The sequence below is a fragment of the Melozone crissalis genome, unplaced genomic scaffold, assembly GCF_028551555.1.
Source record: "Melozone crissalis strain CALT ecotype California unplaced genomic scaffold, PUWL_Pcris_2 ptg000002l_1, whole genome shotgun sequence".
Lineage (NCBI taxonomy): Eukaryota > Metazoa > Chordata > Aves > Passeriformes > Passerellidae > Melozone > Melozone crissalis.
The window spans coordinates 1699576-1722352 of record NW_026535780.1 but is presented as its reverse complement, the minus strand read 5'-3'; the positions used below and the strand labels follow the sequence as shown (position 1 = coordinate 1722352).

The 22777-nt window shown below is 49.9% G+C and overlaps 1 protein-coding gene across 15 annotated transcripts in view; it reads left to right on the top strand.

The window, feature by feature from the left end:
- The first annotated feature begins 9773 nt into the window (after window positions 1-9773).
- The window catches only part of ADGRB1 (adhesion G protein-coupled receptor B1), a 289741-nt gene continuing 276737 nt past the window's right edge, over window positions 9774-22777 (top strand). For 4 of the 15 annotated variants that reach the window (XM_054285165.1, XM_054284508.1, XM_054284671.1 and 1 more), the window contains exon 1: window positions 9775-10555. The gene's annotated coding sequence lies outside the window, so the exon portion shown is untranslated. Of the gene's footprint in view, window positions 10556-22777 lie in introns of all 15 variants that reach the window. The other 11 variants (XM_054285525.1, XM_054285465.1, XM_054285326.1 and 8 more) reach the window with 5 other exon arrangements.

The following is a 22777-nucleotide window of genomic DNA, read 5'->3' as shown; positions in this document are numbered from 1 at the left end:
TGAGGGGCCAGAGCTGGACACAGCACTCAAGGTGTGCCCTCACCAGTGCCCAGTACAGGGGCAGAATGACCTCCCTGCTCCTGTGGACACACCATTTCTGATCCAGGCCAGGAGCCATTGGCCTTCTTGGCCACCAGGGCACACTGCTGGCTCATGTTCAGCCATCTGTCAACCAGAGCCCCCAGGTCCCTTTCTGCCTGGGCACTGTCCAGCCACACCATCCCCAGCCTATGCAGGGGGTTATTGTGGCCAAAATACAGAACTCGGCACTTGGATTTATTAAACTTCATCCTGTTAGACTCAGCCCATTGTCCAGGTTTAGAGCAAATTTGGGGAAGAATCCCCCAAAGGAGCTCCAGTGGGAAAAGCAGATCCAATCGGCCCCTCCCCTCAACTGGTCCGGGAGGAAAAAAATACCTCCTTGGAGAAAGATGGAAAAAAGCTGTTTATTAAACAATAAAACCTAAACAATATCACACAATGAGACCCCTTGCCACTCTAAAAGAGATGACAAACTGAAAAAACCCCCGTCCCTGGGTTGCAGCTCACTCAGTCTCTGATCAATCTCTCCAGTGTTGGAATTGCCGCAGGACAGGCCCGGCCTGGTGGGCCACAGCTGCAGCTGCCGGTGTTCCCCTGGGTGTTCAGTCCAGAGTGGATTTCAAGAGGTCCAAAGAAAAGGAAAAAAAAAAACAGTCCAGGGAACTTCTTTGCCTCAGCTAGCTAACATTAACTAAAAAGCAAAAGAGCTCTGTCCTGCTGTCTGTCCGCAGACAACAACAGTCCAGGAGGAGGAATGTGGGGGAGTGAGAGCAGTGTCTGGAGGAAAAAAAAACTGCACTTCTCTCCCCTTTTCACTCTCCGCAATAAGTCTTAAAGGTGCAAAACTCACTATTCAGCATAAACAGAACAAGATGACTGGAGATAAAAGCATCATACAGCCAACCCAGGACACCCATCCATTCAACCATTCCAGGTCTCTCTGCAGAGCCCTCCCACCCTCCAACAGATGGACACACACTCCCAGCTTAATGTAGTCTGCAGATTTACTAATGAAAGACTCAATCCCCTCATCCATATCATCAATAAAAATATTGAACAGAACTGGCCCCAGCACAGAGCCCTGAGGGACATCACTGGTGACTGGAAGTGACTGGAATGGGATCTGAGACCTCCCTGGAGCCTTCTCCAGGCTGAGCAGCCCCAGCTCTCCCAGCCTGTGTCCAGAGCAGATGTACCCCAGCCCTGTGATCAGTTTAGGGGCCTCTCTGGACTTGTCCAAACAATTTGATCTCCTTCCTGTGATGAGAACCCCAGGGCTGGATGCAGCACTCCAGGTGGGATCTCACCAGACCAGAGAAGAAGTGGAGAATCCCCTCCCTCCCTTCCTGGTTTTTCTGCTTTAGATGCAGCTCTGCATCCAGGTCATGGCTTTTTGAAACCATTCCTGCACCTGCAGGACTTCTGAGCTTTGCTGGAAGCCTTTGCAGAGCCTTTCTGAACACTGAAGGATGAGGTGTGTGCTGGGACCACCTGGCTCCAGAGCCAGGCTCATCCCAGCTACTCTGGGGATTTATGGCAGGAGGCAGAGATAAGTTCTCTGATAAATGACTCCTCTATTATCATAAACAGACGTGTCCCAGCATAGATTATAATTACATCTGAGGGAAAATAGAACAAACACAAAGGTTACAAGGCTGAGATTGGGTGAATGGTTTATTTATTCTTAATTGTTTTTTCTTCCCTTATTAGGTATTAATCCCACCTTCCACTGAGGGACTTCCAATTTCAATAGACTATAAATTATGGGATCAAACTTGTTTTACATATGCTTATGTCAAATGATTTACACAGCTACAGGATCAGCCTTTGATTTCAGGATGCTCAGGTCAAATACAGATATTGGGAAACCACAGATTTCCATTCAAGAGAGCATCAAAGGAACAGACCCTTAAAGGTGCTGAGCACTCCCCAGCTCCATTGGTTTCTGGGGGAGCCTGGAAGCCCTTGGCCTCACAAGAACTAGATTTGGGAGGTCATTCAAAATGTCTAAATATTAAAAACAAGGTTGGAAACCATCAATGTGTGAACTTTTGGAGATACTTTTTTTTTTGTGTTTCTTTCCTCTGACATCTATGAAAAACTGACTTGGATACTTGGGTGTAAAGAAACCTGCTGAGATTAAGTGCCTGGGTGTTGGGAACATGGGACAAGAAGGTGACTGTGATGGGTTGACACCGGCTGGCTGTCAGGCATCCTCCTAAACTGCTCTGTCAGCTGGACAGGGGAAAGAAAACTTAATGAAAGGCTCCTGGGTTGAGAAAAGGACAGGGGGAGATCAGTCACCAGTTACCTTCAAGGGCCAAACAAGCTGGATTTGGGGAAATTAATTAATTTTAATGCAAAACAAATCAGGAAGTGCAACAAGTTGCATATTACTTCAATACAATACTTCAGGTTAGAAATGTCAGTTCATTGAAATTAGACTTCAGTGTGTGGAAAAGAATTGTTTTACTATAACAAGGAGAAAAGGAGGGGGAAAAATCCCAAACATTGTTACTTTAAAATTACATTGGATTTTTGAAACTAACCTAGTGATATTAAAGCAATAAAAAAGTGGAAATGTAAGTTGAAGTCAAAGTAACATCTTTTATCTGGCCTGAATTAAATTCATATTCACACACTCAACTGCTGGTTTGTGAAAGTGAACCCAGAATTTTGAGCTTATTTCAGGCTTTTGTGACAGTCACTTGAGAGGTCTTCAACTTTTTTCCAGTATGGAAAATTGTTTTCTGGTTCAACTCCTCAGGTATCATCCCTGTGAAAGGGGATAGAGAATCCTGTAGAGCACAGAGGGATTTTGCATTTCAAGCTCTGTCTGCTGGTGCTCAGGCAAGGAGGCTTTTCTTGCTTTCCCCATTGATTTAGGAGTTCTCATTCCGAGCGCATTGTAACTACAAGGAAATGAAATTCTCTCGCTTTCTGCTAAAATAAGAAGATTTACTCGTGGAAATAACTCTGTAAATACCACGTACTGCCATCTATGGCTCTGCTTGGGAAGCACATTGAGAGCTCTGCAGAGGAATCTGCTTTTCCACCGTCAAAGAAACCTTTTGTGCTAACCGGGGGTTTTAAACGAGCGGCTCGCAGCTCCCAGCAGCTGGTGTGGGAAAGGAGAGTTCCCAGGGGAAGGGGAATCTCAATCCATCCCTCTCCTGCCAGTGTGGTGCCAGGGTCAGCAGCAGATGCCGAGAGCTTGGAGAGAGATTTGCAGGTCAGCAGGAAAGCACCTGGACAGCAGCACAAAGGAATTCCAGGCACTCCACACAGGAAAATGGCTTGGTCACTGATCCAGCTTAAATTCCTCTATTCTGACACCTGAGCATGTGGAATGAAACAGGGGATTGGGGATGTGTGTTCTGCAGGGCTGTGATCTTGTTGGCACAGTGGAGATGTGGTGGGATGGCTCCTTTGGCTGGGTTGGGATGACTCCGGGGGCTGGAGGGGTGGAATGGAAGGATACAGGAAGAACAGGAATAGGAATTCTCTTTAGGAAGAGCAAGCACAGGGAGATGAGGAGGGGCTGTGTCCCTCTGTGTTGAGGAGCAGATGGAATACATGGAGCTTTGCCTGAGGGTGGATGAGGAGCTAAGGGAGAATTTATGGGTCAGGATTAAGGGAGGGCAGAGACAGGTGACATTGGAGTGGGGTCTGCTACAGGCTGCCCAGCCAGGAGGATCAGGGGAGCTTGGAGCAACCTGGGATAATGGGAGGTATCCCTGCCCATGGCAGGAGGTGGAACTGGATCATCTTCAAGGTCCCTTCCATCACAAACCATCCTGTGACTCAGGAAACATGCTGTAATTATTAACATTGCTATTTTTAGAAGGTGTTCAGCACTTTCCCTCCTGAAGAAAGTTTCTGAACAAGGATAAGGAAGAGCTGAGCACTTGTTAGAGAAATTCTCTTTATTGTGACCATTTGGGATGCTCCTGGTTTGTCTTTATTGGCAATAACATCAAGGTGCATTTTGCCTTTGCTCTCACTCTTGGTTCTCAGCCTCCGGTCCCAGGATCTTCACCAGAAGAAGAACTTCATTAATATCTCCTCCCCACTCCTTCCCTTCCTGGGCAGGGAGAGGGGAAAGAGGAAAGTTCAGGATCAGTTCAAAGCTCTGGAAAAAGAGAGGACCTGTGAACATCTGAGCTTGAGGCTCCATCATTCCTTCCTGCTGCCAGAGCCAGCATCACAAATCCTTTCAGAGGGGGCTTCCATCCTCTTCCCTGGTCATCCAAGAGCTTTGGGACTCTGGGAATAGCAACAAAGCAAGAGCCACTCCTCCAAGCTCCCTCCACCATCACTGGCTGGGGCCATACCTGTGCTGGCGCTTGTTCCCCTCACTAATGCCATTTTTGGGGCTCCATGGAATTGTCCCCTGGCCCTGGCATGCAAAACAGGCTGGTCAGGGAAGAGGAATGAAGTTAGGATTTCCCATGCTTGGGAAAGCTGGAACACCTGCTTTGCCTCACTTTATAAGTCTATAAACTGGGCTTGATGCTAAATTCCTATTTAGGAGAATTCTCTCAGAGCCTTGTCCAAAAATGGAGGAGTTTGAGCAAAGACATTCCTTGAACACAGACAATTGCTACACTTGAATAAATTCAGCCCATGGGAGGAGGAGCAGGAGTTTTCTCCTTGTCCTTAGGAGAGGCTGGGACTGCTGGTTTTGACCTGTGACACCTGAGCATTAACACCCTTGAGCAGCCACTGCCAGCAGAAACCACAGCTGGCAACAACAATGAAAAGTCATTAAAAACATAAAAATTAACAACAACAAAAGCAAGGTGGGAAGCACAGCTGCCCTGTGAGAGGCAGGCATGGGAAAACCCCTTTCAAGAGCTGAGTTATCCCATGTCTCCCTTCAGCAGAAGGATGTGGCTGCCTCTAAATTTGAATTGTTCAAGGAGATTTTTAACCAGACAAAGTGGAAAGTGTTGTAGATGTAAACACAGTGGCATCTGTTGCTGGAGGGGAAGTAAACTGATTACTTACAAGCTGTCCTGCTTTGCAGTTACCCTTTTCAAACAGATCCCCTGGGAATCCCTGGCATTCTCTATTTTTTTTTCCCCTTGCCATCCTCATCCACACCTATGGTATCTGGGGGCACCATTGGCAGGAGGAGACTCTTCCAAAAAAACCTAATTCAGTTTCTCTACATTGCAATTATTCTTCCAGAAGATTTTTGGGGCAAATGTATTATTCCAACAGCACAACCAGCCTACCTTTGCAATGTGGGAGGTGGGAGGACAGAGTTAACAAACCCAAACCCGCTCTGAGCAGCTCCCAGCCCAAACAGCCTTTTTCTGCCTGTATTCCGTGCTTCAAAAGAAGGTGGAAAAATTGGGCAGATAGAAAATATTTTTTTCTGGCTCTTTCATGTCTCTCTCATGTACTTTGTAGTTTGAGACCAGCTTAGGCTCCTGAAGTGTGCAGCTTAATTCTTCTCCCAAAATCTCTTTGCATATTTCCAGAGGTGCTACATTTAACCATTTAACCATGGATATTCCCATCCTTTTTTTGGGTTTGTTTTTTCGCTTCTGCCAACAAGAGGGGTTTTCTGTGCTACCAACATGTTCTAAATTCAAAATGTGGGTAAAGGTTTTGTCTATCTCTCTTGAGTTTGCTGTTTTCCTTTGACAGGGGGAAGAGGAGAATTACAGCTAGGTCCAGCTCAGCCTTTCCACCTCCAAAGTCGAGACAGAAAACAGAGAAGAGAAGAGAAGAGAAGAGAAGAGAAGAGAAGAGAAGAGAAGAGAAGAGAAGAGAAGAGAAGAGAAGAGAAGAGAAGAGAAGAGAAGAGAAGAGAAGAGGAGAAGAGATACTTCACTCCTGTTTGTGTTTTTGGACAGCAGAGTTGGTGTTTGTCACAAAACTCACCCAGCACCTCACCAAGGGGAATTAGGGGTGGGTTTGCCTTTTCAGAACCACCATGATGTTGCTCTTGGGCCTTTTGACCTCTGGTTTTGCTGTTCTTGTCTGCTTCTCTTCCTCTGGGAATGACACTGGAAGGTGCTGATGGTGCCCATATCTGCCCTGAGGAACTTCAGGAGTCCTCACACCACATTGTGATGGGACAGTGGTTGCCAGTTTGAACTGAAGTCTTTTGGTTATTTCTGCACATTTTCAAGCAAAACAAGGCAGACATCTCTGTTTCAGGGCTTTCTGTGTCATAAAGAAATTGTGCTGACCTAGGACTGGTCCCTGCAAGGGGAGCAGAAGGGAGAACCACAAACACAAAGGTGCCTTTAAATCTGTTATGCTACCAGGATAGATCATTCTCCCCACAGATCCCATGCTTGGGTTATGTTGGCAGGATGGAAGGAAGGGTCTGTGTCCCCCCAGACTGAGATTTCTGGGGAGATCTGATGTTTTGAGAGTATCTCCTGCTCTTCCAATGGCCTTCTTTGCCCTCAGAGTTATCCTGCTGCAGGGAATTTCATAGATCCATTTTATGCTAAAGTTATTTTGCCTTCATCACTTCACAGATGAAGAGAGCAGGTGAATTATTGCACTTGGGTACCTCAGACACCTGCAGACCCCAAATCCTCACATCCTGTTTGCTGTCCCAGCTCACCCTGAGTTCTCCCTGGAGGGCATACAGTGAGAAATGGGCACATCAGTGATATTGAGGGGCAGGCCATGTTTAACCTCTTGTTGAATGAGGGTGTAGGAATTCACAAATCTCTCTACTTAGAACTGGAAAAACATGGTCTGCAGTGACATTTGTCAGTATCTTTGAACAGTACTCTCTGTCCCAGGGTAGGATTCCTGGTCCTGGGCCAGGAAGCTGGACTTTGATGATCCTTGTGGGTCCTTTCCAGCTCAGGATATTCTGCAATTCTCAGATTCATGGAGCTCAACTCCCCATTCCCACAAAGATGAGTTTTCCATCAGGCCCCACTGTAACAGAAAATGGGTTTGGTTTGGCCAGCAGCACTTTTTGGTGTGTGCTGTGTCCTTCTGCTTGGACTTCTTTGCCCTGTAATACAGGAGAGAAACCAGCTGCACCTTGCTTTTCCTGACCTCCCCAAACACTGGACAGGGAAGGTGAGTGCCCCCCTCTGCTCCCAGCACTCCAAAAGAAAGGCAGAGCTGCCCCACAGGGCTCAGAGGGGCAGGGACAGAGTAAAGGTCAGGGTTAGTGTTAGGATTGGGATTGGGATTAGGGTTAGGATAAGGATTAGGGTTAGGTTTACAGTTAGGGTTAAGGTTAGGATTACAGTTAGGATTAGAGTTAGGGTTAGGATAAAGTTTAGGGTTAGGATTAGGTTTGGGGTTAGGGCTAGGATTAGGGTTGGGGTTCGGATTAGAGTTAGGATTAGAGTTGGGGTTATGGTTAGGATTAGGGTTAGAGTTCAGATTAGGGTTAGGATAAGGTTTGAGGTTAGGATTAGGTTTGGGGTTAGGGTGTGGGTTAGGATAAGTATTAGGGTTTGCTTTACAGTTAGTTTTAAGGTTAGGATTAGAGTTAGGATTAGGGTTAAGGTTAGGAAAAGTTTTAGGGTTAGGATTAGGGTTTGGGATAGGGTTAGCATTAGGATTGGTGTTCAGATTAGAGTTAGAATTAGGGTTAGAGTTAGGATTAGGGTTAGGGTTAGGATCAGGATTGGGGTTAAGGTTAGGATTACAGTTGGGGTTAGGATTAGGGTTAGGGTAAGGATTAGGGTTAGGGTAAGGATTAGGGTTAGGTTTAGGGCTGTTGTTAGGGTTCCATTTAGGATTAGTGTTAGGATTAGGGTTAAATTTAGAGTTAGATTTTCGGTTACATTTAGGGTTAGTGTTAGGGCTAAGGTTACAATTAGGGTTAGGGTTAGGATAAGCATTAGTGTTAGCATTTGAGTTAGGTTTAGGGTTAGGTTTATGGTTTGGTTTAGGGTCAGGTTTCGTTTTGGGCTCCTTTGGCCAGGCACTCTCTGGCTCCTTTGAATGCTTTCCCCTCTCCTGCTGACACTTGTGATGGTTGGAGAGAGAGGATCTGCAGAAAGAGGGAATAAATCCCTGATTGACTCTGAGGAACAGGGAAGCCTTCCTGAAGGAAAACAAACTCCCAAAATGCTGCCGTGGGGAAGGGAGCGATTTCCATTCGGAGCATGCACGATGCTAATCCAGCATAGCCGCCTGTCGGCTGAAACGCTGCATTTCAGGCCCCAGCTGCCCCTTTGCTCCAGTCCCCGCTTAACTGGAGATGTCACAGATGCCTTTGGCCAGCGATGCTGCAGTGCTGGCTGGGGATGAGAGGCTGCTCTGCTGCGTTCCTCCACTGCCAGGCTTTGCAGCTCAGCTCGGCTAAACGGAGATTTTTCTTTCTTTTCTCCTTCTCCCAGGAGTTTTTTAGGGATGCAAAAGGTTTGAAGGTGTGGAAGTAGGGGCTGAAGTGCTGGATGATGTGAAGGGAAGGGAGGAAAGGGGAAGAAGACCAAGGGAAGGGAATGGAGACGCCCTGGAGAGTCCCTGGGGGGAGAGATGGGGCGCTCCTCTCCCTCCCTGAGGTGGAGGGACAGAGGGTGGTGCCAGATGGGATCTTTACCTCTGCCCCTTGGACAGCTCTGTGCCCCTTCCCTGGTGGGGGAGCAGCAGCCCTGGGCAGGGAGGGAGATGATTTTGTCAGGGAAAGAGGGTTGGTTTCCCCCTTTTGGAGTAGGAAGGGTTAACAACAAGGGGCAGGTCCCGAAGTCTGACAGGATGCTGAAGTCCCCCGGCTCTCCACACACCTCCAGCCTAATCCGTCTCCCTTCCATCCCCTTCCCACTCCCCCTTCTCTGCTCGGCAGGCTCCTCATTGCCGGAGGATCTTCCTCAAGCTGCAAACCCGGAGGCAGCACCTTTACCCCAAATCTGCCGGGATGTAGCCCGTACCTTTCACCCCAGCCCATTTCCTCCTCCTCCGTCTGCTCAAACTTTCCCTTCCCCCCCTCCCCAGCCTCCTGCTACCCTGGATGCGAGACCCCCCAACTTCCCCCCCGAATTTCGGGTTAATGGAGCACGGAGTTGAGGAGGATGCTAGGAAAGAGGTACAATTTAAACAATTAGGAAAGGGTTAATGGCTGTCGCCGTCTTCTGCCTGGGCAAACCCTGGTGCAAAGGCACGGCCGAGTCTGGGGGGTGCTGGGGGAGGTCCCCGCATCCCCGCCCTCCCTCCCCGCGGCTGAGGGGCTGAGGATCCACCGCTCCACTGGTCCCCGCCACCCTGTCCAGTGTCCCGTTCTCCTTCCCAGGCTGCCAGCTCCGGGGGGAGCGATGAGAGAGCCCCAGCACCCCCCTCTCCGTGCCGGTACCCAGGCAGCGGCACCAGCGTCTCTGCGCATCCCTCTGCGGGCGAGCGGCACCGCTCCGCGCTGAGCCTCCGCAGGTTTTTGGGGGAGCGGGGCGGGGAGAGAGGAAGGGGGGAAGCAGAAGCCTCGCCATCCTCACCACCACCACCATCCCGGCTCCCTCTTCACCTCCTGGCCCTCCCCGCTTAGGGCTAAGCTGTCCCGAGGAGGCTGCGCTGCTGCTGAGCCGGCAGCGCGCTCCGGCTTGTGGCTGGCTCCTCTGTTCCATCCATCCATCCATCCATCCATCCATCCATCCATCCAGCCATCCTCTCCTGCTGGAGGCTAGCGGAGCATGCCCGATGCGATACCGTGTCAGTTCGGGTCCTCGCCTATAGCTGCCTGTTTTACAAAGCTCCGATCCGTGCGTGTGAGTGTGTATGTGTGTGTGTGCATTTCATCCCTCCCTCCTATCCCTCCCTCCCTCCCTCTCTCTCTCTCTCTCTCTCTCACTCTAATGTGTGATCTGGAAAGCTTATAAAAGCCTGATGTAATCCTTAATGCAGCCCCTGGCTACAAAGACTGGATCTAGTTTCAGAGAGAGAGAGAGATTCAGAAGCAGAATTTTTAAAAAATAAATAAATAAATTTAAGAGGAAAAAAAAAAAAAAGTGTGGGGGGAGAAGAGAGAGAAAGAAGAAAAAGCAGACGAGTGGATTTTAAACAAACATATTTTCCTGAAGAAGACCATTCTTGCTCCTCGCTGCTGGGAAAGCTACTCTGAACCCTGCTGTATATTTTTTTTTTTTTTCCAAAGGAGAAGACTTGATTGTCTGCTTGGATCTAATGATTTACTGGCTTTTAACTGCGTTTTTCCCCTCTCCTAAGGATTCCTCAAAAAACGGCTTAATTATTTTCAGCTTTTCTCTTCTACCTGCCTGTCTGCAGAGACACCAAAGGTTCTCCCTTCCTCTCCCTCCCCACCCCCATTTCTTTTAGGATTTTTCCCCCTTTTCCATTTAATATATACATATATATATATACATATATATATAAATGTGTATGTATATATATATGTAGAGGCAAGAGTGGAGGAAGCAGAGGGGGAGAGAGAGAGCTCTGCCATCCTTTTGGACTTCACGCGCTGCCCAATGTTGGGCTGGTTACCCCTGGATATGTTGCTGGTTTCCATTTGGAATTTGACGAAGGGAAGGAGGAGGATATAAAACCTGGGGAGCTCGGCAAGGTAAGGGGCTCCCGGCCACAATTCCTTCTTCCACGGAGGGGAGGGAAAAGGGGGAACGCGACTTCTCCGGCTTTGCCTGGAGAGCAGGGGGGTCTGACTCCATCCCCGGGGGAGACGGCGATGGGGGCAGCGCTGGGCACCCACTCCTCTCCTTTAGCCCCTGGAAACAGCACCCGGAGGATGCTCCCGTCCCCTTCCACTCAGCAATTTGGACTGATAAGAGCGTAATCATTCCCTGACACGGGAAGTTTTAACTTTTGTGCATGCGGGTCCTGTGGGCAAACATCAAGAGCCGGCGGAAAATATTGAATGTCTGCAGGATGCGGAGGGGGGAAATGCAGACGTGTCCCGGGGAAGGGAGATGGGAACTGGGTTTTCTGGGGGGATAGAAGGCAGCCAGGAGAGGGAAGAGGAGCGGGGGATCGCGACAGGAGAGCTGCAGAGCCAGCCGGGGCTGAACTGCAAAGTGCAGCGGAGCCGCGGTGCCTCCGCGGGCAGCCCCGGGGTCCGGGACTCCTCAGCCCGCAACGTTGGCAAACAAAGTGCCGGGAGGACAGACAGCTGCCTGCCCCGGGCATGGATCTGCCCTCATGGCAGCTTCCTGCCTTCCCCCTTTCCCTCGGGGTGTGGGGGGCCCCTTCTTGCATCGCTGCTTGTGTGGCACCTACCCAGGGCTGGAGGAGGCGGTGAGCTCCTCATGTGCCCCCCCAAATTGCCATTTCTCAGCACTTGGCTTCACAGCGGGGGTGAAAATTACCCTTTAGCCTCCGCAGATCTCCGAGTGTGGCACAGACACACAGACACGCAGACACACAGACACACACACGCTGCTCCCGGGGATGCTGGCACCCAGGCACGGCTTTGCCTTTCTTTGGGGAGCGGGGGGGGGGGGGGGGGGGGGGGGTGAGAGCGGGTGGAGAGAGAGAAGGAGTCTCCATCAGGGATGCGTAATTACAAAGCATCTTGTTCTGAATCACCCTGTGTGGGAATGAACCGCAAAATTTGTCTCTCCCTCTTCCCCCACCGCCCCCTTGCCTTTCACGGCCTGACATTCGCTGATGGAGGGCGGCTGTTGATGCATCCTCAGACTTTCACCGAGAGGTGTTTCAACCATGGCTCTGCCAAGGGGAAGGGAGGGACCGAGGGGGATCAGGTGGAGGTTTCAAAGGGACTAAGTCCTGGCTGAGAGCAGGCACCGAATGGAAGGCACGGGGGCTGCAGATGAACTCTGCCAGGTACCTTCGGCTGTGACTCACACTCGTGTCCCTGATCCTGCCCTGGCCAAGCAAACAGCCCCTGTGAATCAGCGGCACGGAGAGCAGCGGGGAGGGAGGGGAGCATCAAGGCAAGGTCAAAGGGATGGAGGGCACAGAGACACCCCCTGCCATCCCTGACCGCCCCATCCCTTCAGAGCCGGGGATTTCCGATCAACGCAGCTCCAGCACTGGGTCTGCCGAGTTGCCAGGGCCAGCTGACAGCTGATGGCTGAGGGAGGAGGAAGAGGAGGAGGAGGGGAGGAAGGGGGCTGAGGAAGAGCGGAGCTACTTTGACAGATGCCCAAAGCTGCGTGCGCGGCAGAGCGAAAATCGCAGCGCCTCGAAAGCCTCGCTGGGAGAGAGCCAGGGATGCTCGGGTTGCAGGGGGCACCTCCCCAGCCCCGAGACCTGTTGATCGCTTCAGGTTTCCTCTCACCTGGCCAGGCAGAGCCTGAGGAAAGCCAGGAGGGCAGAGCCCCCCGGAGTTGCCTGGTGACCTCCGTGGTGTAGCAGGGAGGGCTCTGTATTAATGATGATGACTCTGCTTTGGCTGGTGCTGAAATATCTGTATTATCTATTATCAGCTGGGAGACCAGGCTGGAGGCTTCGCAAGGCTGGGATCTCATCCAGAGTCCGGGCTTGCTAAAGGAAACAAACAACTCCCCGTGCATATTAAGTAGGTCCCTAATTAATTAATGACTCATTAACCTGGGTCTCACAGACCTTCCTGTGCCCAAGACCTCGCTGAGGAAGAGGAAGGAGGTGGCAGGGCAGAGCCGGGGAGGTTTTTACCCTTGGAGGGTGCTGAGGAATTGCACCAGCTCAGCCAAGCCGCACTGCCAGGGGACGGGGCTGAGCCAGGCAGGGGACACAGGAGAGGGCTGAGCACGCAGGACATCCTGCCTGAGGGGTTTCGGAGGGGCACAGGGGTTTGGAAAACCCAGGGGACCTCCATAAACTGCTCTGGGTGTTACAGAGGGGTCAGGGTGCAGCATCGCTCCTGCTGTGGAGGATGAAGGGGAAAACCAGAAAGGAGCTGGCACAAGGCACAGCAAGGGCAGGAGCAGGGCTCTTGGTGCTTTTCGTAGCACTTGGGACGGTGTTGCCGAGACCTGGGTGCAGGGAGAAGGGCTTGGAATCCCCAGAATCGACCAGTGAAGGTGTTCAGGCTCAGGGAAGGGCTGGCTGCAAAGCTGAAGGGATTTCTATTAATGACTGTAGCCCCTTCTCCTTAGGTGAGGGAAAATGAGTCAGGGACTGTGTGCCAGACCCCATACCCGGGATGGGAACTGTGTGTGTGTGTGTGTGTGTGAGTCGGGGGGACATCCTGAACCCCCATCACACCCCAAGGAGCAGCCAATAGCAACCACCACGGCTGGGGGAGCATCCCACATCCCATCCTCTGCCACCCCGGCAAGACCTGCATAACCTGCATAACCCCATAACCTGCATAACCTGCATAACCCAGAGGTGCTCTGGGACACCTCCACAACCCTTCCCTGCCTTACAGCACCCCACAAACCCCCTTTACAACCACCCTAAACTTAGCAAAACCCCTTAACCCACACATCCCACTCCATCCCTCTCACAGCATCAGGACCATCCCCGCTGCAACCCCGCGGAGGGAGAGGTTGGGAAAAGGCTTCGGGCATCGGGCATCTCCACCTAGTGCCAGGGTTCCCCCTCAGCCTCCCCCATCCCCAGGGCGGCAGCGGGAGCGGGGGGAGCTGCCGGGGGCGGCCGGGGCTTGCGGAGAGCGGCGGGGAGGTGGCGCTCGCCGCCCGGCTATCGCCGCTCGCCACCCCCGGGGCGCTCGGATGCTCGGCACAGCCCGCTGAGCGATGCTCTCCGCTATTCCCCCCCGCTAAAAAAAATAGAAATAAATTTAAAAAAACCAACCCACAGCATATCTGGGGCTCACAAGAAGAGCTGGCTCCCACCCCGCGCCCGAAACGCGAAACCCATGGGGTTGATTTCCCACTCTCCAGCGTTGCCTTCGCGTTGAGTTTTTGCTCCCCCCTCCCATGTTTTTTTTTATTTTTGGGGGTTTTTTTGGTTTTTTGTTTGTTTTTTTTTTTTTTTTTACCATGTTCTCCCGCACGTTTTATCCCCCCTCCTCCCCTCTTCTCCCCAAATTCAGCATCCTTGTGAAAGCAGAGGCTCCCACCGCCTCTCCACGGGAGTGGAAGTGATGCCGAGTGCAGCTCTGTTACTCCCATGCCCAGAATTGGGAAGGGGCTCCGAGGCAGCCCCCAGCTCCAAGGGGTTTGCACACCATCCCTCACTCCCTGCAAGTGGCAGAAAGGGATGCCCGAGCACTTTGGTCCCGGGAATCCATCCGTGGCATCATCCAGCAGGGATGGTGCCCCATGCTCCAGGGGTAGACGGCAGAGGGGCTTCCTGCAGTGTGGGTGGCTTTTCTTTCCCAGTTTTTTTTTTATGAAAAGGAGAAGGGGAAGCTTTGTGCACACAGATCCAGCCTCACCCCCTCCCGTTGCTCAAGTGCAGCAGGCAGGAAATCCTCTGTCATCGATACCTGTTGCAGGGTGTATCAGCTTGGCTCATTTATTAGCTCCAGGAAAACCTGTGCTGGTAAACAAATGGCTCCGAGCTTTTCTCCGGGCCTTGTGGAATGCTGGTCCCCACCTTTCCAAGAAAGGTGCAAAGAGAGAGGAGTGTTTTCCTCAAGATGGATGACAGGCTGGCTCTGGAACCAGCTCGCCTCCTCCCCTCGGAGAAAATTCACATCCCCAGGCGAGACTCCAAAGGGAAGGGAGCTGGCACCTGGCCTGGAGGTTTGCAGGAGGGTCCTGCTCAGTGTCACAACATGCTGGAATGGCTAAAATGTGGCTGCAGACAAAGCCAAGGGGTCCCCATCACATCCCAGAGTTCACCATTCACAAGATGCTCCTGAGTTCTTCTCATGGCTCTTTCCTCAAATTCTCTGCTTGCCTGGGGTTTGCTGGGATTAAAAAAAGGCAGGAGGGTAATGCTTGTGTTTGAGGCAAACTTGACTTAGAGTTAAATGCTGATGGAGGTTGATGTCCATCCATAAATTTGGGTGGGGATTTGGGAGTCTGAAGCAGAGGAAGAAAAGGACTGGTGCACAGTTCCCAAGGTGGGGACAGGGGTCTCCTTCTTGGCATCTCAGCTGCCTTGAACCAATCTCTGCCAGAGAAAAAACAGCATTTGAATGACCCGTCTGTGCTGGAGAGGCAGGGGTTCTTTTTGACTTGAAATGCACTGCTTTCCTTTAGATTAAATATTAGGAAGAAATCCTTTATTGTGAAGAGTTGAGGCACTGGCACAGGTTGCCCAGAGAAGCTGTGGCTGCTCCATCCCTGGGAATGTGCAAGGCCAGGTTGAACAGGGCTTGGAGCAACCTGGGACAGTGGGAAGTGTCCCTGCCTATGGTATGGGGGTGGAATGAGATGATCTTTAAGGTATCTTCCAATCCAAACCATTCTGTGATTTTATGAGTTATATATGGCCCCATCAGATGCCAAATCCACAGGAGATCAGCCCTCTAAGTCCGAAACCACCATGGCAGGGAGCTGTGGCAATCCTCATTTCCCCAAGTCAGGATCACCATAGATGCCACCCCAGTCTCCAGCATCCCAGTGTTTGGAGGTCCCACCTGCCCTGTGCCCTTCCCTAATGCTCCTGCTGCCAAAAAGGCAATTCTCCCACTCCATCCTTGGCCCATTACTGGGGGCATTTTATTCAAACCTAAAAAAACATCAACTGGAAGCCAAACTTCTCTCTTGGAGAGCAATCTGGAAGGGCAGCCCACGAGGGGAGTGTAATTCCCTTTCCCTTCCATGGACTCCGTGTGATATTTGGCTCTCTAATGTGGTTTGCAGCGTGCTGAGGCTACAAAGCACAACAATAAAATAATAAATAAAAAAAAATAAAAAAATGGAAAATGAGCAGTAAATGAAGTCCCTTCAGAACATCCATTTGTTGTCACATCTCGAGTTCAGAATTTCCTCGCGGTGCCTCTCGGAGCGAGGGTTTTGTATTAGTCTGATTATGCTGAGATAATCTGTCATGTTGCTTCAGGAAGCTCTGAAGGAAGAGGACAAAAAAAAAAAAAAAGGAAAGGAAAGATAATATTTTAAATCAGAGGGCTGCTAGATTGGTGACTCTGTCTGGCAGACACACATCACTGCTCCCTTTATGAAAATTTTAATTGGTTACCTCTGTCAGAGAAAATGAGAGATTTGCTGATTTTAATTTGTTGGAGAGAATCACTCCCTGCCAATGTTATCAAAATTAAACCGGAGATGGTTTCTTACTTTCCTTCTCCCACTCCCTCTGCATTTTCTCCTGAAATATCCCTCCCTAAAAGATTGATTAAGGAGTGACCAGCTGATGACAAACGAGCTGTTGAAGTGACAAACACTGCCCTGCTTGGTGTCATGCCTTATCCCTTAGACAGGGAGGATCAGGGAGAGCAAACAGCATGTGGAGGAAGAATGGGCAGAGACCTAGTAAGGAAATACAGATATTTTTGGGGAGGGGTAAAAACTGGAACAGATGGGTGTCACCTCCTGTGGTGCGCTGCATGTTGGCTGAAGTGAGTGTGTGAAACAAGATATATAAAATATAAATTCCTCCTTCCAGTGTTTTAAGTACCATTGTGGTTTTAGCTTGGTGATTTGCTCCAGGTAGAGCTGCTGTTTGCTGGCTTGATGTGGCCTGGGAGCAGGGCAGAGGAATCCTGCATGTGTTTGGGCGCACCATTTCGTGCATGCCACGCGCATGTCCCGGTATTTATTGTCGCCAGCTCTTTTCCTGAACCCTGAGTTTTGGTCAGAGGCAGGTCCTGTGACACCTCCTGCCATGATTTCAGCACTCCCACCTGCAGGCTCACCTTGTCAGCTGCCTGTTCCCAGGCTGGCTTTGCTAGATGGAGATGTTCTCTCAGTTTTTTGAGCTCAGCTGGCCTATAACAAAGTCCTTGCTGTTTTCAAAATGGCTCTTTTCTTCCTCCCCTCTGTCAGCTATTAGGAATATCCCATTCCTGGCAGGCATGTCCTATTCCATATTCATTGAGAATTAGCACGGCTCTCTGTCTTAATGTTTTTGGGATAGGGGTCATCATGATATCCTGCTAGAATAGATTTGGAGCTGAAATGCTTTGTCTCTGTCCCATCTGTGCTCCTGTCTCCCTGGGGATGATCCTGCAAGCCAACAGCTCCACAAACTGCTGAAGTTTGGGTTGCCCAGCACCAAACCCCTGTGGCCGTTTATAAAAACTGCTGTAGTTCAGTTCTCCCTGTGGGCCAAGGACAGGGGTCAGGGCACACTTAATTAAGCCTTTGGTCTTTCTGCAGGTTGGTGTTTTCTCATTTGTGAAATGGGGAAGCCTGGCTCCCTCCTTCCCTGTGTGGCTCCGTGCCAGCTCTGTGTCCAGCTGGATGTGGTCAAACCACATTTCCTCTGGGATCCTGAGGTGAAGGGCAACAACTGAGCCCCAGGGATGGTTTATTCTTCTTACGCCTTGACTGTGAGCACGTGTCCACCCTCAAACATTCCTCCAGAGCCGTCTTTTCCTGTCCTTTCTCAGTCCTGAATTTCTTGAGGTCCTTCTATAACTGAAGCAATTCTCCCACTCCTGTCTTGGATTTCCTCTGGATTAAACACCTCCTTTTCCAGGAGAACCTGGTGGAGCACTGCAAAATGCTCCTTTGTATAGTCCAGCCCACTTGGATACTCCAATCAATCAAGGAGTCAGGCTTTGTGCTGGATGTTGTTGAGCAGCAATGTAACAATGGAGATCTCCTCCAAACAAATATCTGCTGGTTCCTGCAAATGAAAGTCGATACACCCTCACAAGGAAATCTGTCCCAGTGGGGTCTTTTGTATCGAAAGCCCTGTTGGTAGATTTATTCATTGTGCAGGGCCCTTCCCTTAACAAGTCAGTTATTCATTGGCCATTGCTCCAGGGCGTGGGGAATTTATGGTCATAGTCCTGTAATCAGATATTTTGTTATAGAGGGCTTTGCCACCATGAAAGGGCTGAATAAATCAGTATGCAGCAGAAATTGATCCTCTCACAGGCTATTTCTGGATTCAGCTCCTGCTCTAAGAGTGTTTTCTCCCTTCTGGAACCGAAGCCTTTGCATGTTTGCCCTGTGGTCAGGTCTACCAAAGCTCTGCTTTAGTGCCTGTGTACAGACAGACACACACTTAGCTCTGTTTTCTGGACCTGATTTTTGTTCTGAGATACTTCAGGTCCATGCTGCTGCCATTTCCCAGCCAGAAAAAAAAAAGAATTCTCCATCACCTGACTTAAACATCTGCAGGTTGGAAAGAATTGCTTGAAAAGGCTTTAATCAACTGCTGGGGAAGAAAGGGAAATCTGATTTTGAGTAGCTGCATTGGTGCCTTAAGTACTAAAGAGCTTGGCCTGCTAATCTCCTCTTCTCAGATGTTGTTCCACAATCTGATCAGCTCTATTGAGCTGAAACAAGGGTTAATTGCTAACAAAATGCTCCACACCTTCCTGCATACAAGGAAAGGGGCAAGGGTGAGCCCCTTGCTTTTTGGAGCTTAGTGCAATCTCACCAAGTGCAGCTGATGGTGGGGGAATTTGACTCTTGCATGTGCTCCAGGAATATCTGTATGTGAAGGTAAAATTACAGCAGAGCCTCTGATTTTTATGGCAGAAATCAGGGATGGGAGGAGAGGAAAAATCTCTGTAACCTAGCAGCCTGCACAGCTGCTGCCTCCCAGGTCGTGGGTGATGTTAAATGTTTAAATGTCAATGAACCTCCCCCCTGAGCAGGGCTGAGCTGTCTTGGCACTTACACTGGGGATGGAGCTTGGCAGTGCTGAGGTTCCTCAGTGGTCAGACACTGCTTTGCAAGCATTCCCCAAGGCACAGCATCTTTCTAGGGAAACTCTGATGGCTGCAGGGGTGGGTTTTGGCTTAAGGAGAGTGTGACAAAGACATTCCTGTGCTTGGTCTGCTCTGGTGAGTGCAGCCCAAAGGAGAGTCAAACTGTGATAAGGAGTGTGTGAATTATGTCCACCTGTGGGAAGACAAATGCTGAGAAGGCCTGGGGGTCTCTGAGCTGCCCACATTTCAGTAGAATCACAGAATGCCCTGTGCTGGAAGGAAACCACAAGGACCATCAAGCTCCTAGACCTGCACAGGACAACACCAAGAATCCCCCATGTTCCTGAGACTGTTGTCCAAACTGAACTCTGGCATGCTGTGACCACTTCTCTCAGGAACCTGAACCTGTTCTGGTTCCTGACCACCCTCTGGATGAAAAACCTCTCCCCTGTACCAATCTAAACCTGTCCTGACACAGCCCCAAGCCTTTCCATCATATCCCATCACAAGATACAGCACTGCCCTCCCAATCACTCATTCTAGCACCTCCAGGTCAGCCATGAGGGCAAGTGAAGGAATAACCAGACAGTGAATTAATGTTCACTGCATATTCTGAATGCTTTAAAAAATGACATGAACAATGTTAAATATTTCCTGTCCTGTGTCACTTGCTGGCTCCTGCCAGCTCGGGGTTTTCAGATATGTTACCAGGGATAGCAATGCTGTCAGGACTTTCAGAGTCTCCAGATGGAGATGATGCTACAACCAGCAGGAGAGATGGTGACAGGCAGAAGAGCAGCAGAGCTGGGAGGGCAGGGGGGAAGCTGGGAGAGATCCCAGAAAAATGCCAGTTGGCTGGGGGATCCACTTAAGTGGGATGAGTGGAAATACCAGGAGGGGCATCCTTTGCTGTGAGAGCTGACATGATTGTGGATGTACCCAAGGCATCCCTCGGGGAGCAGAAGCTGTGGGAAGTGCCTGCAGGCACGGAAATGCCACTGGAAGTGACATTCTCCAGATTGGGAATCCTCAGCCTGGATATCCTCTACCAAGATCAAGGAAGATGGTGAAGCAGCTTGCAGGAGGGGAATTCCAGAGGCCCCTTCCACCTTCGAGAATCTGTGATTCTTGCATGTGAATATGTGGAGGTGGGACACAAGTACTGCAGGTTTTTGATGCCCCCACTGGACACAGATGCCCCCAGGAGCTGCCTCCTGGTGGGCAGGAGGCCTGCAGGGTATTTAAAGTTGTCCTGGTGAATGAACTGAAAGCTGTTTTTCTGGACAAACTCCAGTGTGGGCCTGTGTGGCAGCACCTTTGGTGTCATCCTCCTCAAAAGGGAGGAAATCTGATTGGGATTGAGGTCTGGGGGCTGAAATCCAAGGTTTTGAGTGGAAGAAAAACCTTTTGTAATGGTGTGAGACAGGCTTACAACCCCTCAAGGAGTAGAGACTGTCCTTCCCTGTGTTGGGACAAAGGCCTGGTTTGATGTCCTGTTGATTTGATCTGAGTTTTCTAGACAAGGCCCTTCTTGGCAATTCCATACCCCTGCATCTCTCTGGAGTCTTACACTGATTTTTTGGCTGAGCTGTGACCAGAGGCAATGCCACAGCATCTTTGCTCAGAAATGTGCACTCATCCTGCCCTAAAATGTGATGCTTACATTCTTTTATTCCCATATCACAAAATACTCATATTTTTGTGGATGTCTTCCTCCGTTGTCCTGGGAAAAGCCTTGGCTTGTTCTGCAGTTGGTTTTCCAGGATGTGGAAAGGGGGAATACTCCACGAAAAGCTGCAACTTCTCCTTCCTAGTTCTGTGGTACTGATGGCTGGTGGGTCCTTCCCTTGCCTGGTTTGGCTTTTGACTTGTGATTGGAAGGAATGATTTTCCCAAAAGGAGCTCTAAGACCATCCTGGAATGCCCCTGCGAATACCAACTGGCTGCCAACAGCATCAGGCACAATATGGGACAAACTGCTGGGGATGGGGAAGAGTTGGTGAAGCCAGCTGTGATCCCTATCAGCCCTTAGTATCTTTGTTGGATTGGAGCTCATTTCAAAAGCCTGAGAGAACTGAACCACCTTCCTCTTCCCTGCCTTGAGCAGGCCTTAAACACGTTTGTAGAAGATCTCACCACAATTTTCTCCATTTTGCCTGGCGAGGGGAATGTGGGACAAACAAAGCACTGTTTTTTCTCAACTCCTTTCCCTTGCCCAGAAGAGTGGTTGGATGTAAATAGGACATGGCTCTTCCCAATCCTGGAGCTGGGTCAGCAGTGCTCTGCTCTGACAGCGCTCAGCACAACGGGAGCGTCGCGGATGCGCCACACCGGGCACGGCACCTTCCACGCGGGCTCAAAACCTTCCCTGCAACCTCCTGCTCTCATAAATGCAATTTATGAGCCTCAAGGTGCCCAGCAGGCCTTGGAGAGGTGGTTATTAAAACCCCAGCTTCCCACCTCAAATTACAACCCAAATGCTGTGTTTGTTTCCCACTTCACGCCGTCCCTCGGGGGTTTTCCTTCAGCGCTGAGCCCTTTTGAAGTTGCTGCTGATTACAGAGCAGGCAGTGTAATAATCTCCCTGTGGAAAGCATTTGGAGCTGGGGGGAAGGAAATCAATCACCCCAGAGCAGTGATCACAACTAGGGTGGGGGATTAATCGTGCTGCCCAGCCAACCCTTCCATCAGGGGCTCATCCTGCTCTGGAGGCTGCAGCTCCTTAGACAGTCAAAGAAGGAGCATTTCAAAGAGGGTTTAAGCCCTGCAGTTTAAGCTCCCAGTCTGGAAGGTGACTTCAATGGTGTAATTATTCTGTCCAGTCACCCTCATCAAGCTCTGGCAGCTGGAGCTCTTCTTGAACCCTGATTTTCTCAGTTTTTGTGGTGACTTGATCGGCTGTTCCCTGGCTCATCAAAGGACTGAATCATTTAAAGTTATTATGCTTTATTTCTTCCCAAATTATTGACCAACACTATCTTGTGCCTCTGCACTTTTCCTGATGAGCCTTTTTGGATTTGCATCACTTGATCACTGTGTGTTGCACAACACTGAATATGAGAATGGCCAATGCAGAACTCCCGAGCACAGAGGCAGCTGCTTGGTCTGTGGCTTGAATTTGATGGAAAGTGAACCTCTGGCAGAGCTGAGGTCAACATCTGGAGGTCTTGGGATTGTGCTTCATCTCCAGCTCAGCCCTTTTTCTCTGTGAAGTTCCTGGAGAGCTGTTACTATCTCTGAACTGGTTCTTTACACCCTTTCCCTCGGGAGAATTTATTTATTTATTTGGACATCAGGACTCCTGCTGGTTAGTCTTGTCCTCCAGATGTTCTAGACTTGATCCACAGCAGATCCTGGATGTCTGCAGTATTTGGATTTTGCCAAATATTAACCATAAATGGCTTTGAAATGTGCAACAGCACAAAGCCTGGCATTTTTGCATTGGCGTGATAGGCAGATTTGGGAGGTGGAGGGCACCATCTGCTGATTAATGGCTGTTTCCTTTTATCTCATAAATCTGTAGTGAGCTATTAGCTGTAGTAACTGTTCTTCCCCTTTAACAATGAAATCTCTAACATTGGTAAATATTCAAGGTGAGAGGATGGCAAGGAGACCTGGGTAAATACGATGCTGTTGTTGGCACCATGGTGGCTGGTAGAGGCTCTGACTGAGGTCAGCATGGCTGTGCTCTGTAAAATCAGATTTTTTGAGACACCTTTCCTTCTTAATTCAGGAGTGGAGGTGGGTTTCAGAGTTTGACAGAGTTCTTCCCCTTCTGGTTAATCCTTGCAAGTACTTTGCTCTTCCAGCATCTCTCGTGTGTGCAGGGGTATGAACCCTTGCAGATCTTCAATCAATGAAATATCACATCAAATGTTAATTAACAATACAGGCCAGGGCTTGTTCTTTGACTCGGTGACCTGGTGCAGCTCACTGCCACAGAACAAAACTCTCACTGTGTTTTATTCCTGTGATTTATTCCTGATCCTAAGGTTTATTAGAAATAATCCCTGCCCCATGTCATCCCCTGGGTAGTGCTTGGTATTTCCTGGGTAGAAAATCCATGGCGGGGATGGATTCCACCCAGAATCATGGAATATCTTGAGTTAAAAGGGACCC